Source organism: Bison bison, unplaced genomic scaffold, assembly GCF_000754665.1.
Source record: "Bison bison bison isolate TAMUID 2011002044 unplaced genomic scaffold, Bison_UMD1.0 scf7180017864371, whole genome shotgun sequence".
Taxonomy (NCBI): Eukaryota; Metazoa; Chordata; class Mammalia; order Artiodactyla; family Bovidae; genus Bison; species Bison bison.
This window is the reverse complement of record NW_011494943.1, coordinates 13,566,050-13,582,493: the sequence shown is the minus strand read 5'-3', so window position 1 is coordinate 13,582,493 and position 16,444 is coordinate 13,566,050.

The following is a 16,444-nucleotide window of genomic DNA, read 5'->3' as shown; positions in this document are numbered from 1 at the left end:
AACGACAATGACTTGCAGGGTGGAGAGGCGCCTTGGTGGATCCAGCCCTGTCCTTTGGGAGGGTCCCGGGGCTCTGACCACTCACACCTGGACTTCTCTGGGCAGAGCAGACACCTGGAACCCCCAGCGCCCCGTGTCTGATTTCCTCTGAGTCTCTACAGGGGAGGCGGGTTCACCTGGAGCTGGGCCACCAGTGGGGAAAGAACAATCCTGAGATGAATCCAGAATGTTCCAGCCGCTCTAGCAGGAAGAGGGAGGGCTGGGCAGGTGGCCAAGCCATGTCTGGAAAGCCACAGGGCCTGTCACAGTGGCCACCACACGAGGGACACACGGAAGCTCTGCCCCCTTTCCCAGAGACCAAGGCCAGAGGCTGCAATGAGGAGCCGAGAAGGGGACTCACTTCACAGTTGGTGTGGGCCCGGTAGGACAACATGCCTTCCCTGCTGGGGTCCCTGGGCACGGAGCAGAGGGCCCTAGAGGGTGAGGGAACCAGACCAGCCTCTGCTCACTGACGACACCACCAGGAGCTCAGCCAGGAGGGTGCCCCAAGGCTGTAATTTAGAGTGCCTATGGCCTGGGCTCCTGGTGTCAGGACTTGGACAGGCCTCTTGGGGTGTGTCACTAGAACTGGCAGGGTTCTGAGCCAGACTCTGGAGAGAAGCCAGTAAGACTCCCCCAAATCTTCACAAGCAGCTCTCAAAAGTTGGGGGGAGGACCCTGCAAACAGTGCCCGGTCAGGACCCACATTCACTGCTTTTAAAACAAAGCACTTCTCTGCTCTTGCTGAAAAGATCACATGAGCCCCCCAGGCAAGGCCTCCTAACAGGCCATCAGGATCCCCTCATCTGGGGAGTTCCTGTCCCACTGTTTATGCTTAATTGGTTTAGATAGGAATAAAAATGTTAACAAGGAGGGCAGCAGCCAAAACCCACATGGTTCCAACCAATGAGCAAGAGTCTGTAGGCATGTTTTCATCTCTTACTAGCATTTATAACTAGATTGTATTTGACTCCAATAACATTTTTCATTATGGCTCCTTAAGGGAGAGGAAAACAGAAATGCCAAGAAGGGAGGGTCTGTCTGGGTGGCCCTTGTTTGTAAAGTACATCTCCCAGATCTGACTGGGATCCTCACTGCAGCCACTCCCCATTCCAGAGGCTGGGGTCAGCAGGAGCGAGTCGGGGCCCCAGTTCAATGTGGCCTGGGGCCGACACAAGGAGGAAGGGAACACAGACACAGCAGCGGTAACTGGCCAAGCCTGCCCTCCAACTTCCACTCTGCCCTACCCTTCCCTGGCTCTAAGCTGTGCCCCTGGAGATGGGATCCCACCAGGCTGTCTACGCTGACACACTCCAGCCCCAGCCCCGCTCCAAGCATCACTCTTTGTAGGAGACACAGTAGAGAAATGCCGAATACTGAGGAGTCTGGACTCCAGCACACTGAGGGTTTGTCTTTCCTGTGGTGGAGGAGGGCATCTCTGCAGTCAGACTGGCTGCCCTCCAGCCAGCATCGCAGGAAAGAGGTTGGAACTCTTGTATCCAGGCCATGTGGGGAGTTCACCAAAGTCCAGATAGGTTCAGGGTCAAGGAAAACAAAAAAGGGAAGAAGCTAAGGTTTACGGAGCCCTAGTTTCTAATGCCAGCCATGTACCCGGTGCACAGCTGTTATCGCACGTGACCAAAAAGCCCAAGTTAGACGACCACCCAAAGGGAGCTACTGGGCATCAGCTTAAGAGGGAGGGTCCAAGGCAAGGGGCAGATGCTGTGAAGCAGAAGCAATGTGAAGGGGCAAAAAGGACAGGAAATACCAAAGTCAGGAACGAAAGAGGAGTCGGTTACCACTGACCTTACAGACATTAAAAGGAATAAAAAACAACACTATGAACAACTCTATACCAATCAGTTAGATTGGACAAATTCTGAGAAAGACATAAATTACCAAAACGGACTCAAAAAGAGATAGAATCTGAACATGTAAAGACAATCAATTAATAATATCATCCCACAGGAAAAACCAGTTGACTCCATTGGTGAATTCTACCAAATATTAAAAGAAGAAATGACACCAATTGTTCACAAACTATTCAAAAAATAGAAGTGGAGGGAACACATTCTCGATTCATTTGGTGAGGTCAGTATTATCTTGATATTCTAACCAAAGACATCACAAGAAAAGAAGACTATAGCCTAGTAAGCCTCAAGAATAGACACAATAGACTTCCCTGGCAGAACAGTGGTTACGGCTTCACCTTCCAATGCAGGGGGTGCAAGTTTGATCTCTGGTTGGGGAACTAACATCCCACATGCCTCGTGGCCAAAAAACCAAAACATAAAACAGAAGCAATATTGTAACAAATCCAATAAAAACTTTAAAAATGGTCCACATCAAAAAGAATCTTAGACAAATACTGTATGACATCACTTAGATGTGGAATCTAAAAAATAGAGCAAAGTGATGAATAGAGCAAAAAAGAAACAGAATCACGGATACAGAGAACAAACTAGGGGTTACCAGTGGGCAGAGGAAAGGGGGCGGGACAATAAAGGGGCAGGGGATTAAGAGGTACACAAACTGTTATGTATGAAATAAGCTACAGGATATAGTATACAATGTGGGGAATATAGCCAGTACTTTATAATAGTTATAAATGGAATATAACCTTTCAAAGTTGTGAATCACTGTGTTGTACACTTGTAATATATAATATTATACATTAGACTTTAATAAAGCAGTTAAATGTATTTAAATGTATAGAAAAACTGTACTAAGTACCTCACGTTTGTGTGTGTGTGCTAAGTCACTTTAGTCATGTCCAGCTCTTTGCAACCCTATGAGCTGTAGCCTGCCACGTTCCTCTGTTCGTGGGTTTCTTCAGGCAAGAATACTGGGGTGGGTTGCCACGTCCTCCTTCGGGGAACCCAGGGATTGAACCTGCATCTCCAGCAGCTCCTGCATTGCAGGTATATTCTTTACTGCTGAGCCACTGAGGAAGCTCTAAGTACCTCACATATTCTGTTATTTAATAAAAAATTTTAAAAAAGTAAAAAGTTGTCAATGGCTTTAAGCACATGAAAAGATGTTCAGTATCCTTAGTCATCAGAGAGCTGCAAATTAAAGACCACAATGAGATACTACTCATATCCACTGAAATGACTATTATCAAAAAGACACAAGAACAAGTGTTGGCCAGGACACAGAGGAACTGGAACCCTCAAACATTTCTGGTGGGAAAGAAAAAGTGGAAGAGTTATGTCAGAAAACAGTTTGGCAGTTTCCTTTAAAGTTAAACTTACTGTTAAACTTACTTGGTTAAACTTACTGTTTAACCAAGTGATTCCACTCTTTAGTACCAATCGTGGAGAAATGAAAATATGTCCTCACAAAGACTTGAATGTGAATGTTCACAGCAGAATTATTTATAATGGCTGAAACCTGGAAACAATTCAAATGTTCATTAGCTGGTGAATAAATAAACAAGGTGTGGCCTATCCACACAATGAGATTCAATTCAGCAACGTAAAGGAACAAACTACCAATGAATCTCAAAACAAAAGACCACCTATTTTATGATTCCATGTATAGGAAATGTCCCTAAAGGGCACATTTATAGGGACCGCAAGCAGATTAGTGGTTGCCTGGAGTTGAGAGGGCTTTGGGGGATTGACTGCTAATGGGCATGAGGAATGTTTTGGGGGTAATGAAAATTTTCTAAAACTTTCAGGGTTACAGTGATCACTACACAATTTATAAATTAGCTAAAAATCATGCATTTTACACTGAAATGAGTTTTATGCACATTATACCTCAGTAAAGCTCTTTTTTTTTTTTTTTTTTTAGTAAAGCTATTTGTAAAAAGCAACATCAGGGACACTACAGACCAGTGTTGCTGCAGTTTGAAAGAAGAGTACACAATGAGGACAGGAGAAGGCTAGAAGGGTGCCCCTCTCAGGGGACTGACTCACAATAACCAAACCCCTAGATACTGATGTACAAACCCAAAATGCTGACGCTTCAGTTTACTGCTCATATGCTAACTGCTAAGTCACTTCAGTCGTGTCTGACTCTGTGCGACCCCATAGATGGCAGCCCACCAGGCTCTGCCGTCCCTGGGATTCTCCAGGCAAGAACACTGGAGTGGGTTGCCATTTCCTTCTCCAATGCATGAAAGTGAAAAGTGAAAGTGAAGTCCCTCAGTCATGTGCTACCCTCAGCGACCCCATGGACTGCAGCCCTCCAGGCTCCTCCGTCCATGGGATTTTCCAGGCAAGAGTACTGGAGTGGGTTGCCATTGCCTTCTCCAGCTGCTCATATGCCCATCAGTATTTTCTCATTCAGTAGGCAACAAATCAAAGGAAGCCAAGTTATAATCAGAAAATTAACAGAGAATCAGTACTAGGGGAATAGACAAATGAGTCCAAGAGAAGAATTGTTAATATTTAGTGGGAATGCCCACCTCAACCACAGGACTGTGCCTCCCATGAAGTTCTGAATCCCACATTCAGGGCCAAAGCACCCTCCTTCCAAGCAATGCTGAAGAACAAAGCCAGATCTGTCTTCCTGCACTCCCTTTTCTAGGTGCCATACAGACCACACCCAACCATTTATACATCTTCCCTTCTCCAGGGGATCGTCCGGACCCAGGGATCAAACCCAGGCCTCCTGCATCGCAGGCAGATTCTTTACCATCTGAGCCACCAGGGAAGCTCCACTTTTCAAGCAGAGCAATACAATGCCTTAGAGAGGCACTTCTGTATCAGCACATATAATGTAAATACCTCACTGCTGCTGCTGCTGCTAAGTCACTTCAGTCGTGTCCAACTCTGTGCAACCCCATAGACAGCAGCCCACCAGGCTTCCCCGTCCCTGGGATTCTCCAGGCAAGAACACTGGAGTGGGTTGCCATTTCCTTCTCCAATGCATGAAAGTGAAAAGTGAAAGTGAAGTTGCTCAGTCGTGTCCGACTCTGTGCAACCCCACCTACCAGGCTCCTCCGTCCATGGGATTTTCCAGGCAAGACTACTGGAGTGGGGTGCCATTGCCTTCTCTGAAATACCTCACAGTCACAGCCAATCTGTTAGGCCATTTCCCAAATGGTTCAAATCTTACATTTGGATTCTCCTTAACCTCATTCATTTGGGGAGCATTATGTGCCAGTCTGGGTCAGCATCCCTGCTTCAGGATCACTCTCCCTGGCCTGGGCTGTGGATCTTCAAGGACTCGGCATTTCTCTGTTGGAGTTTCTCCAGGTGGTGAGCCAATAGCACCAAGGAGGTCACTACATGACAGCTTAGCCAGTCCCCAAATTTCTCAGGGACTCTGTGGTGTCCAATGAGCTAAAACACACACGCCCCCCTGCCCAATCCTCCCCCAGACTCCTGTTCTAACACAAAGGGTTACAGACCAAGCAGAGTATGAAAGACGTCCAAGCCTCCACACCCAGACTCCTCTGCTTACTCCTACAGCAGGAGTGTTGAACAACGCTTCTGTGACGGACTGGATAAGTGGCCCAAGTAAGTGGCCCAAACAGGAAAACCCCAGAGTTGGGGTAATTGGGTGGTGGAGCCCTGGGCTTATCTGCTGTGTGGTGGGTAATGGTCCCTGGACCGCTCGCCCAGAGCAGCTGCAAGGATGGGCAGTTGGTTCCACTCCTGCCAGGGCCACTGATGCCCTGGAACTGTGGCTGTGTGTGTGCTGGGGTCTGGAGCTCCAGAAGCCCAGTTGGTCTGAGGCTTGTGAGCACCATGTTGGCACCTCTGGGAGCTGGGCGTGGTGTGGATTGCCCAGCGGCCAGCAAGCCCCACAAAGGTGCCTGCCCACATAGCCTGGCAGCAGCCAGCTCTGCTAGGCAACTGCAGCCTCATCTCCTGGTGGCCTCTGCTTCTTAGCTTTGTGTTGCTGGGGGCAGCCACTCAGGGAAAAATGCAGGCATGACCCGAGTCAAGCCATGCAGATTATGCCTCCCCGGTGCTCACAGAAGAGTCTCCAAGCAGTGTTTACTAATAGCCAAAGGCAGAACACAGAACTGCCAGCTGGGGCTCCCAGGTCCCCTCTGAGCTGGAAGGGAAAGGCTGCACCCCAAATGACTGGGAGCATGGACAGCTCTTGCCTCCTAGCCGACTGTCCAGCCTGCTGTGAGGTCACTGAGAGCCATCAGCCTTCCTGGCCTCTACCATGGAGGCAGCGAGGCCAACAGGAACTTTCCCGTGGGCGGCCCCGTGCCTGGCAGCGGGGGTGTGAAGTGAGGGCCTGGCTGCACTTTGCTCAGCAGCTGCACCACTTCCTGAGGGTGACATGGGGGATCTGGAGAGGGGATTAAAGTCTTCTTTTAATTAAAAACACAGAAAACTTCTAAAATACATACAACAAACACTAAAGACCAGCTGAGGTGGAGAGATCAAAGGAAAGTGGAAAAGAAAAGAAAAAAGTAATGGAAGCAGAGAGAAAATTGGCAGGATGGGGAAAGGAGGAAACCAGCAGAGAGAATGAGCAGAAATTGCAGGGACCAGGGCAAGTCAGTGAGTGTCCACAAACCAGCCCATCCCACCTGTGTCCAGCCATACTCTGCAATCCTTGAAAAGGTTTACCCCTAGGGTTGATCCTGGATCCCTAGTTCAGCAGTTAGCTGAGCTGTGGCCAAATTCACATCCAATTAGCTTTTATCAAGCACTGAATATGTAGAGCTTTGAACACACAGTTCTGCCTGGGCAGATTCTAATGGAAGGAGCCCTGGGAGGTGATGATGGGAGACGTGTTTTGTTCTTAGAAGTCCCGTGGTTGACTATGACCTGCGGAGACCCACACCCAGCTGGCCGGAAGCTCACCTGTGCTGTCCACTCAGCTAGGAGGTGGGGGCCCTTCTACGGTGAGGAAACTGCTCCTTAGCCTAAGGATTCATACAACCAAGGTCACAGACAGCAGGCTGCAAGAAAAGATCCCAGTCCAGGTCTTCTGACCACATTCAGGGATTTCAACTGCTCTACACGAGGAGCAGAAAGGATCAGGCTATAGCCCAGACCAGCCCAAGGCCTGCGGCAGACTCTCACCTTGGGAGAGGAGATCCAGCAACGGCTTTTGGAGTGTCTAAACCTGAGTTCGGTGTGAAAGTGTATGGCTTTCTGGGAAGAAAATCTAGAGCTTTGAAGATCTTTTCCTCTTTTTTTTTTCTTTTTGAAATTTCCCTTTACTTAAATGCACATGTAATTTTCAATAAAATGTCATCCAGTGTTATCACATTATGAGTCTGTAGTGTTTTGTTTCCTCTTCCTTTTTTTAACTTTTAATTTTGTATCGGAGTACAGCTGATTAACAATGTTGTGACAGTTTCAGGTCCACAGCAAAGGGACTCAGCCATCCATACGCATGTATCCATTCTGCCCCAACCTCCCCTCCCATCCAGGCTGCCACATAACATGGAGCAGAGTTCCATGTGCTATACAGTAGGTCCTTGTTCGTTATCTGTTTTAGATATAGCAGTGTGTACGTGTTGATCTCAAGCTCCCTGACTATCCCTTCCTCCCATCCTTTCCCTCCTCCTCTGTTTTTGCCCTGCTGATCCTTCTTTCTTCCCCTACCATACCAACCCCAAGCTTCCTAGGTAACCCGAGTGAACAAAAAACTGTGTGCACCCCATGTTTAACTTCATGTTTATATACATCATATGCAAATGCACAGTGGCTGAGCGAGACAGGAAGCAGTGGCAGCTGTACCCGCTGGCAGGGAGAAGCGTTTTATCACTAACAGGGTTTAGAATGGCTGATGCAAGGTGATACTAAAAAGGAGACAAACTTCTAGGTACTTGTATTATTGCTTTAAGATTCTCTACAGACAAGGTACCCAATTATGGTCTGCGCCTGCGACAGACTGCACCATCTTCCCACCTTGGTATCACTGGAAACACACACACAAATGCAGACAAATAAATGAGAACTCCTCACCCCATTTTTGTACAACTGTCAGCCCTTCCATGTCAACATTGTTCTCATTCATGTCTTTGTGTGAATAAAAGTACATGTTATATTTGATAGATGATCTATTGTTTCTCAACTGTGTCGCATTGATGGGATCCATATTGCTTTTAGTGTTTATTGTTTCTTGAAGACTATTTTCTCTTTCATCCTGTTTCCCAGAGCAAGCACTCCCCACTGGGTCCCTACTCCTTGGAAGACTGACCCAGGGAGGCTGAGTTTTTTCCCCTCGTCTCCAGCTCCGAGATCACAAGCCCAGGATGCCTGCAGCCTTTAAAGCCTCTTGAAGATACCATTTATACTTGAGCCTCTTCCTTGAACTTTTAGAGCCTGCAGATCTTTATCAGCAAAGTTGATGTTGTTGTTTAGTTGCTAAGTTGTGTCCAACTCTTTTGCAGCTCCACGGACTGTAGCCTTCCAGGCTCCTCTGTCTATGGGCAAGAATACTGGAGTGGGTGGCCATTTCCTTCTTCAGGGGATCTTCCTGACCCAGGGATTGAACTTGCTTCTTCTGCATTGGCAGGTGGATTCTTTACCACTGACTCACCAGGGAAGTCCTTACCAGTAAAGGGTTTTAGGTAATTCTCCCTTTTCACATTTTTTTCACCTTTTATTCTTAAAACAATGAGCTTCCACAGGACCCAACCTTAAGAAGAGTGTGTGTTCCAAGCAAAGATGGGGTGCCCTCTCCCTCCCCCATTCCCAGACTTGAACCAGTGGAAAATCTCCCAGTGACATTTCCTCTCTCCACAGTGGATCACCCACCACATCTCAAGATGACGGGTGTCATGCCAAGGTTGGCCTGAAAATAAAGGCTGAATGTCCCTTTGAAAAATAATTGACCTGGAAATTTCAGAAGAGACATAGTCCACAACCTGCCATCACTCTATCCTCCTGAAGAGCTTGTGGGTTTCCAATACATCTCACATCTGTTCTCTCCATGAGCTGAAATACGACTGTACTACACGGGAAACCTAGAACCGGACCCAATCTTGGAGGCTGTTTGCACCTCCCGTGCCCACAAGGGCCTCATTTCAGCAGCGTGAACTTCCCTTGCCTGGTTTCTTCCCTTTCCTTTTTTTTTTTAATTAAAAGTATTTTTTCTTTCTTCCCTTTCCTTTTCTTCCTCACTTTCCCCCATCATAACCCATGTGGTCTTCCCCCCAGGTTGTTCAGTGAAAATTGCAGGGTTTGGAGGTTGCTACCAGCACAGAGCTGAATCCAAGCAGGTCCCTTAAGATGAAATTGTACTTTAGAAGGCGAGGAGTCAGGGCGCTGGAGCCGAAGCCCTGGTCCTGCTCTTCCTGGCTCTGATATGAGGATGGTCTAAGCATCACCTTCTTCCTCCAGAAGCCTCCTTCTCACTGCCGTCTCTGGATGGGGGAGACTATATAGGCAAAGCAGCCACAGTGTTAACACAAATCAGGTGGTCAATGAACTTATCTACAGACTATAAAGCCTTTTCCTGTTTTTATAATGTATTATATTCAATTTATAAAACTAATAGAAAACACTTTATGAGACAGTAAGCTGGTAGTGTGGAGACCAGCGATCTTTGATGGGCACTGTGGGTGATGCAAAGACTTCTCAGGGGACCCCTGCACACGGCCTCTGCTCCTGTCCTTGTCCTGCCTGGCTGATCCCAATCCCAGCCACCATGAAGATCCCTCCCTCCACCCCAGGGCTCCAGCCACCTCCTGGGGCCTTGCTGTGTCTATGAGTTTACTCTCTCGGAGAGCAATGTCGCTTGATTCGAGTGGATGAGGCCACCACAGGCAGCCAGCTCCTAGGAGAAGCTGTGAGGTCCCACCCAGAGGGGTGAAGCTCTCAAGTAACATGAGAGGAAGAGGAGAAAGTGAACTCAGAATAAGCTCCACATGATTCTGTGGGTGAGGTATTAAGGACCCTTGAACAACCCAGACTAATCTCTTTCATTTGCTGGGATCCTATTCAGGCGTTCTTCGGGGAGAAAGTCATACAGAAGAGTATTAATCACCAGGAAAAGTGCATCCCGGTACATCCTGATGTAGTTCATGTGTAGCTACATCTCCCCTCCAACTTCCCTTTCACTCCCTGACATCTCACCACGCAAATAACAGAACGGGAAGTGAGAGTGAGGGACGGGGACCGGGGTGGGGTTTCCTGCTTATGATCTGAGCCACCCTGGAGGGACCTTCCCCTGCCCAGGACAAATCCCCATTCTTTCATCACCGCCAAAACCCCAGCATCACAGGTGGAAACTTCAGAATTCGTCGTCACTCATTACACCATGCAGCTTGGTATTTTGACTATGCCTGACATATAACTCCCTAGCAAGATAAAACTATGTGAGGTGAAAGCTGCTCCATGGTGTCTGACTCTTTGCAACCTCATGCACGATGTCCCGCCAGGCTCTTGCTCCATGGGATTTTCCAGGCAAGAATACTTGAGTGGGTTGCCATGCCCTCCTCCAGGGGATCTTCCTGGCCCAGGGATCAAACCCAGGTCTTCTGCACTGCAAGCAGATTCTTTACTATCTGAGCCACCAACATGAAATCAGTTATCACAGCATGTAACACTATAGCTTCTCTTTAGATTTCCCGTCATTGTTGCCTCCTTCCACCATGCTCCAGGGCAGTGAGACAGCACCAGGGCACAACCGTCCTGACTGTGAGGTCACAGGATCCTCTCGCTGTGCTTATCAGGGATGCATTTTATGGAAGTAACTTACTCGAGTGACCATGTCTCTGGAGAGAGCCCCCACGTGTGCTGGAATGTGGCTCCATGCAGGGTTCTAAGGCCGCAGCCTTCAGGCCTGGCATCTCCTGGTCTGTGCGCTAGATTAGTGACCCGTGGACATCAGGGTTTCTGTGCGACCTTTGGGAGCAGGTAGATGAGGACGGCCTCTGTTAGACTTACAGCCTTTCTCTCACTGACTGCGTATGATCCAGGCCCCCAGGTTCATCAGGGGATATTCCACAGCCCTGACCGAAGACCACGGGCAGACTTCAGACACCAGGGTGGGTGGTGTGCCTGGGTTACCCCAGGCAATGGGGTGGCTGCAGCCACCGTGGTGCACATGGATCCAGTGGGGATGTGGGCTTGCACCGACCCGTATGGACCCGTGGCTTGATCACAGCCAATCAAGATGGAAATTGTTGTTGTTCAGTCGCCAAGTTGTGGCTGACTCTTTGCAACCCCATGTACTGTAGCACTCCAGGCTTCCCTGTTCTTCACTATCTCCCAGAGTTTGCTCAAATTCGTGTCTGTTGAGTCGGTGATGCTATTTAACCTTCTCATCAACATGGAAGGTAGGGGTGCAAAGGACTGCATACAGCTCCTGGAGGGCCTCACACCTGCTTGTCTCAGCTCAGCTGTCTGAAGCTGGCTGGGCAAGTGAGTCGGGTGGAGGCACTTACTGATTTTCTAGAATCTCCTATCAGAATACCCATATCCTCAGGAAGGAAAAGCCTCTAAGGTCTAAGTTGAGACCTCACACATTCAAGGGATTTGCAGACCATGAGTTGGGGGAAAGGGAAGGAAGATGCATCTGAGGGGTATCAGGAGGAGAAAGAGGAGCTTTGGAGAGAATGACTGATTTACTTGCTTCGTAACTTGCCCAGTAGGGGCTTTGGTAGGTAGGGTGTGGGCACACAGGAGTACAGGGACAGTGCGGGATAGGAACTCAGGATGGCCACACAGACTTCCCCAGTTCTAGAAACTTCTGTGCTGTGACCGAGGATCTTTGCTCCGTGGCTACAGAGAAGTCAGAGAACCAAGGCCATATACTGCTAAGCACCAAGGCACACGCTGCCTGGTTTAGAACTCAAACAGCTGTACATACACGCAGCTTGTCCTAGGCTGAAATGAATATTAGCAATTCATGAACTATCCTAAAACCCTCAAGACCCCTCAATTCACTTCATGAGCCCTTAGGGCTAAGAAGAAACTCCCAGCCCTGACTTCCAGGAGCTCAGAGCTCAGATAAAGACAAGCAAACACTTCCCTGAAGTTCAGGGATGATGCCTGGGAGGCAGAGTGGTCCAAGCAGGATGCGGTCACTCTGCGTGGGGAAGGGGAGAGGAGTCAGGAAAGTCTCACCTGAGCAGGTAACACATGCTCACAGATGAGAGACAAGAAGGCTTCCAGCAGGGATCGGGCAGCCTTGCCCACACACAGCTGGGGAGGAGGGAGGAAGGACTGGGAGCTGGCACCATCTGAACTTCACTCTCAGGTCAAAGAGTGATCTTGTGAAACCCTAACAGAACCTTGTTCCTCTCTGAGACCAGTATTGTGGCCAGCGGGCTGCATGGCGCCTCTGTGAGCCCCAGATAACATGGCAGCTTCTGAGATCTCAGCACACAGATAAGGAACCTGGACATTTGTCTTCTGGTCATTCCTGTTTAACTCACCCCCCAGGGCGGGTGGGAGGATGGGGGAGTAAGAAGAAACCCTGGTGAAGAAACAGGCTGGCAGAGCCACCCGCCCAGGGGATCTTTGGAGGATACTACTCCCCGAGGCCTTGATGTTCTAATCAGCAAAACGGGACATGACATGACCTGCCTCCTGAAATACGCCTAGCCAGAACATGGAACAGAACAGAGGCCAGAACAGGGGATGCTGCTGTGTGTAAGGGTGGTACCAACAAGACATTATGAATAGATGCTCCTCGAACAACAAGGGAGACACACGAGTTACACACACACCTCTCACCAGACACCAGCATCATTCCGAAAGGATCAGAAATGTAAAGGTAAAGGCAGGAAGATCCTAAGAGTACTAGAGGAAAGCATTAAAAAAAAAAAAAAAAAAAAAAAAAAAAAAAAGCACCTTTCATCACCTAAAAAAAACAACCCAGAAACAATAAAAAATGAAAATGTTTTAGTTAAAAAACTTTTTTAATGGCCAAAATACTACGACACAAAGTGCAAAGATGAATGATACCAGGCTATTCATACTATGTAGGAAGGACTAATCTTTATATTCTAAGAGCTCTTACAGACCAGTGAACAAATCAGATCAGATCAGTCTCTCAGTCGTGTCCGACTCTTTTCGACCCCATGAATCACAGCACGCCAGGCCTCCCTGTCCATCACCAACTCCCAGAGTTTACCCAGACTCACGTCCATCGAGTCAGTGATGCCATCCAGCCATCTCATCCTCTGGCATCCCCTTCTCCTCCTGCCCCCAATCCCTCCCAGCATCAGAGTCTTTTCCAATGAGTCAACTCTTCGCATGAAGTGGCCAAAGTACTGGAGTTTCAGCTTCAGCATCATTCCCTCCAAAGAAATCCCGGGCTGATCTCCTTCAGAATGGACTGGTTGGATCTCCTTGCAGTCCAAGGGACTCTCAAGAGTCTTCTCCAACACCACAGTTCAAAAGCATCAATTCTTCAGCACTCAGCCTTCTTCACAGTCCAACTCTCACATCCATACATGACCACAGGAAAAACCATAGCCCTGACTAGACGAACCTTTGTTTGGCAAGGTAATGTCTCTGCTTTTGAATATGCTATCTAGGTTGGTCATAACTTTCCTTCCAAGGAGTAAGCGTCTTTTAATTTCATGGCTGCAGTCACCATCTGCAGTGATTTTGGAGCCCAGAAAAATAAAGTCTGACACTGTTTCCACTGTTTCCCCATCTATTTCCCATGAAGTGGTGGGACCGGATGCCATGATCTTCGTTTTCTGAATGTTGAGCTTTAAGCCAACTTCTTCACTCTCCACTTTCACTTTCATCAAGAGGCCTTTGAGTTCCTCTTCACTTTCTGCCATAAGGGTGGTGTCATCTGCATATCTGAGGTTATTGATATTTCTCCCGGCAAGTCTTGATTCCAGCTTGTGTTTCTTCCAGTCCAGCGTTTCTCATGATGTACTCTGCATATAAGTTAAATAAACAGGGTGACAATATACAGCCTTGATGAACTCCTTTTCCTATTTGGATCCAGTCTGTTGTTCCATGTCCACTTCTAACTGTTGCTTCCTGACCTGCATACAGATTTCTCAAGAGGCAGGTCACGTGGTCTGGTATTCCCATCTCTTTCAGAATTTTCCACAGTTTATTGTGATCCACGCAGTCAAAGGCTTTGGCATAGTCAATAAAGCAGAAATAGATGTTTTTCTGGAACTCTCTTGCTTTTTCCATGATCCAGCGGATGTTGGCAATTTGATCTCTGGTTCCTCTGCCTTTTCTAAAACCAGCTTGAACATCAGGAAGTTCACGGTTCACATATTGCTGAAGCCTGGCTTGGAGAATTTTGAGCATTACTTTACTAGCGTGTGAGATGAGTGCAATTGTGCGGTAGTTTGAGCACTGTTTGGCATTGCTTTTCTTTGGGATTGGAATGAAAACTGACCTCTTCCAGTCAAAAGAAATACAAATGTAGCCCCTTGAAACACATGATATGCTCAAACTCATTCATGATAACAGAAATAAATTTCAAAACGATATCAAGAAACCGTTTTCCATATATCTGATTAGCAAAAGCCTAGAGTTTAACTGTACACTGGTGGGCAGCACAGGAACACTTACGACCCTGCTGGGGCTCCAGGGCGGGAGGGCGGTGAAATGGTGCAAATTCCAGTAGAGAGAGGGCTCTTGCTCAGCAATTTCACTTCTAAGAGTTTATCAGATCTATGTAAAAACTAATGTTTGAGAGGAACTGATCACTAAATAGCGTGTTTGGAATCTACACCGTTATTTGAGCCTTACTTTTAAAATATCTCTGAACAGTCTTAAGCTTTGTCAATATTATCACTTACTGATATTTATATTTAAAATATGGCATTGTATATTGCATTACTGCCTTTCACAGTAAAGTTACAATGAGAAGATGAATTTGTTCATTATTTTTCCTGATGGTAGATGTGAAATGGTGCTTCAAAAAATTGTCTTTATGTATGTCCATGTGTGTGAGTGTGTGTGTACTGGGACATACGTTTTAAGTATAAACTGGCTCTTTCAAAATAGCGCTGCCATCTGAAAATGGGAAATTGGGATCTGAGACCTGCTAGGGTGTAGAAGAACTTGATGGAGGGTTTTTTTTAAAAGCCCTAGTGAAGTTAATAATGAATTTAAAAAATATATGTTCAAAATTCATGTATTGGTTTTGAAAACTTTATTAAAATTAGGAGAACAATCATATGTACTCACATTAAAAATAGACCTAATGTTTGAAAAATTATGTATGTTCACATTTGGAAGACGTAAGTTAAATTGCCAGTTGGTACTATGCTCCAGAGTAAAAATCTGGGTGTTTAAAAGCCAAATTAACAAAACAAGATGAAGTATTAGGCTAAAAATATAGGATAATGTATCTATAATCCTGGGATAGGCAGGCTTTTTATGTCTTTAGTTTTAAAACTCTTTATTTTGAAATAATCTGGAGATGTTACAAAAACAAAGACTTACCAGATTCCCTAGACAGTTAATATTTTAACACAGTTGCTTTTTCTCTCTCTTCCTTTCTCTCTCATATATATGGGATGTATATAACCATGTATTTATTTGTATGCTGTGCCCTTCACAGTGTATCATATTGAGATAGGCTGGGACCTGAGATCCTTTGCTTGAACTTACATCTGTCTCCTGGAGCAACAGAATACAAAGAAACTACAAGGGAATAAAAGTAACTGCCTACCTGCTCAGTTGGGGTCCAATCATGAACAAGATACAAAAAAGCCACAAACCAACTGTCATTTCTGAGGGGCCAGAGCAAAAGCTGGGTCCCCCACAGGATCTCTGCATACAGCATCACCAAGAGGGTGGACCCACCACCTAAGCGCCCCCTCCAGCCCAACCCACTGATCAGCTCCCACTCTCACACCATTTAAGGAACCAGCTCACTCTCCTCAGAGAGCAGGCAAAGGGCACCTGTTACTTATTTTTATTCCCTAGTGCTGCAGGAGTCTCAGTGCAGCTTTGTCTGAATTCCTTGTCTGGCTTCTCAACAATTTTTATTGATTCAAGAGCTCAAGGACCCTGGTCTGTAACAGTATCAAGAGGGAAGTGATATCTATTTGTCTCATTACAGATAATGTCAACTTGGATCACTTGCTGAAGGTAGTATCTGCTTGGTTTCCCCACTTTTATTCTTTTGTAATTAATAAGTATTTTGTGAGAGATAATTTGAGACTATTAAATACACTGTTGGGCACTAAGTGTGCCCACACTTAGTTGTGATCCACACTAAGCCTTTGACTGTGTGGATCACAATAAACTGTGGAAAATTCTGAAAGAGATGGGAATACCAGACCACCTGACCTGCCTCTTGAGAAGTCTGTATGCAGGTCAGGAAGCAACAGTTAGAACTGGACATGGAACAACAGACTGGTTCCAAATAGGAAAAGGAGTTCATCAAGGCTGCATATTGTCACCCTGTTTATTTAACTTATATGCAGAGTACATCATGAGAAACGCTGGACTGGAAGAAACACAAGCTGGAATCAAGATTGCCGGGAGAAATATCAATAACCTCAGATATGCAGATGACACCACCCTTA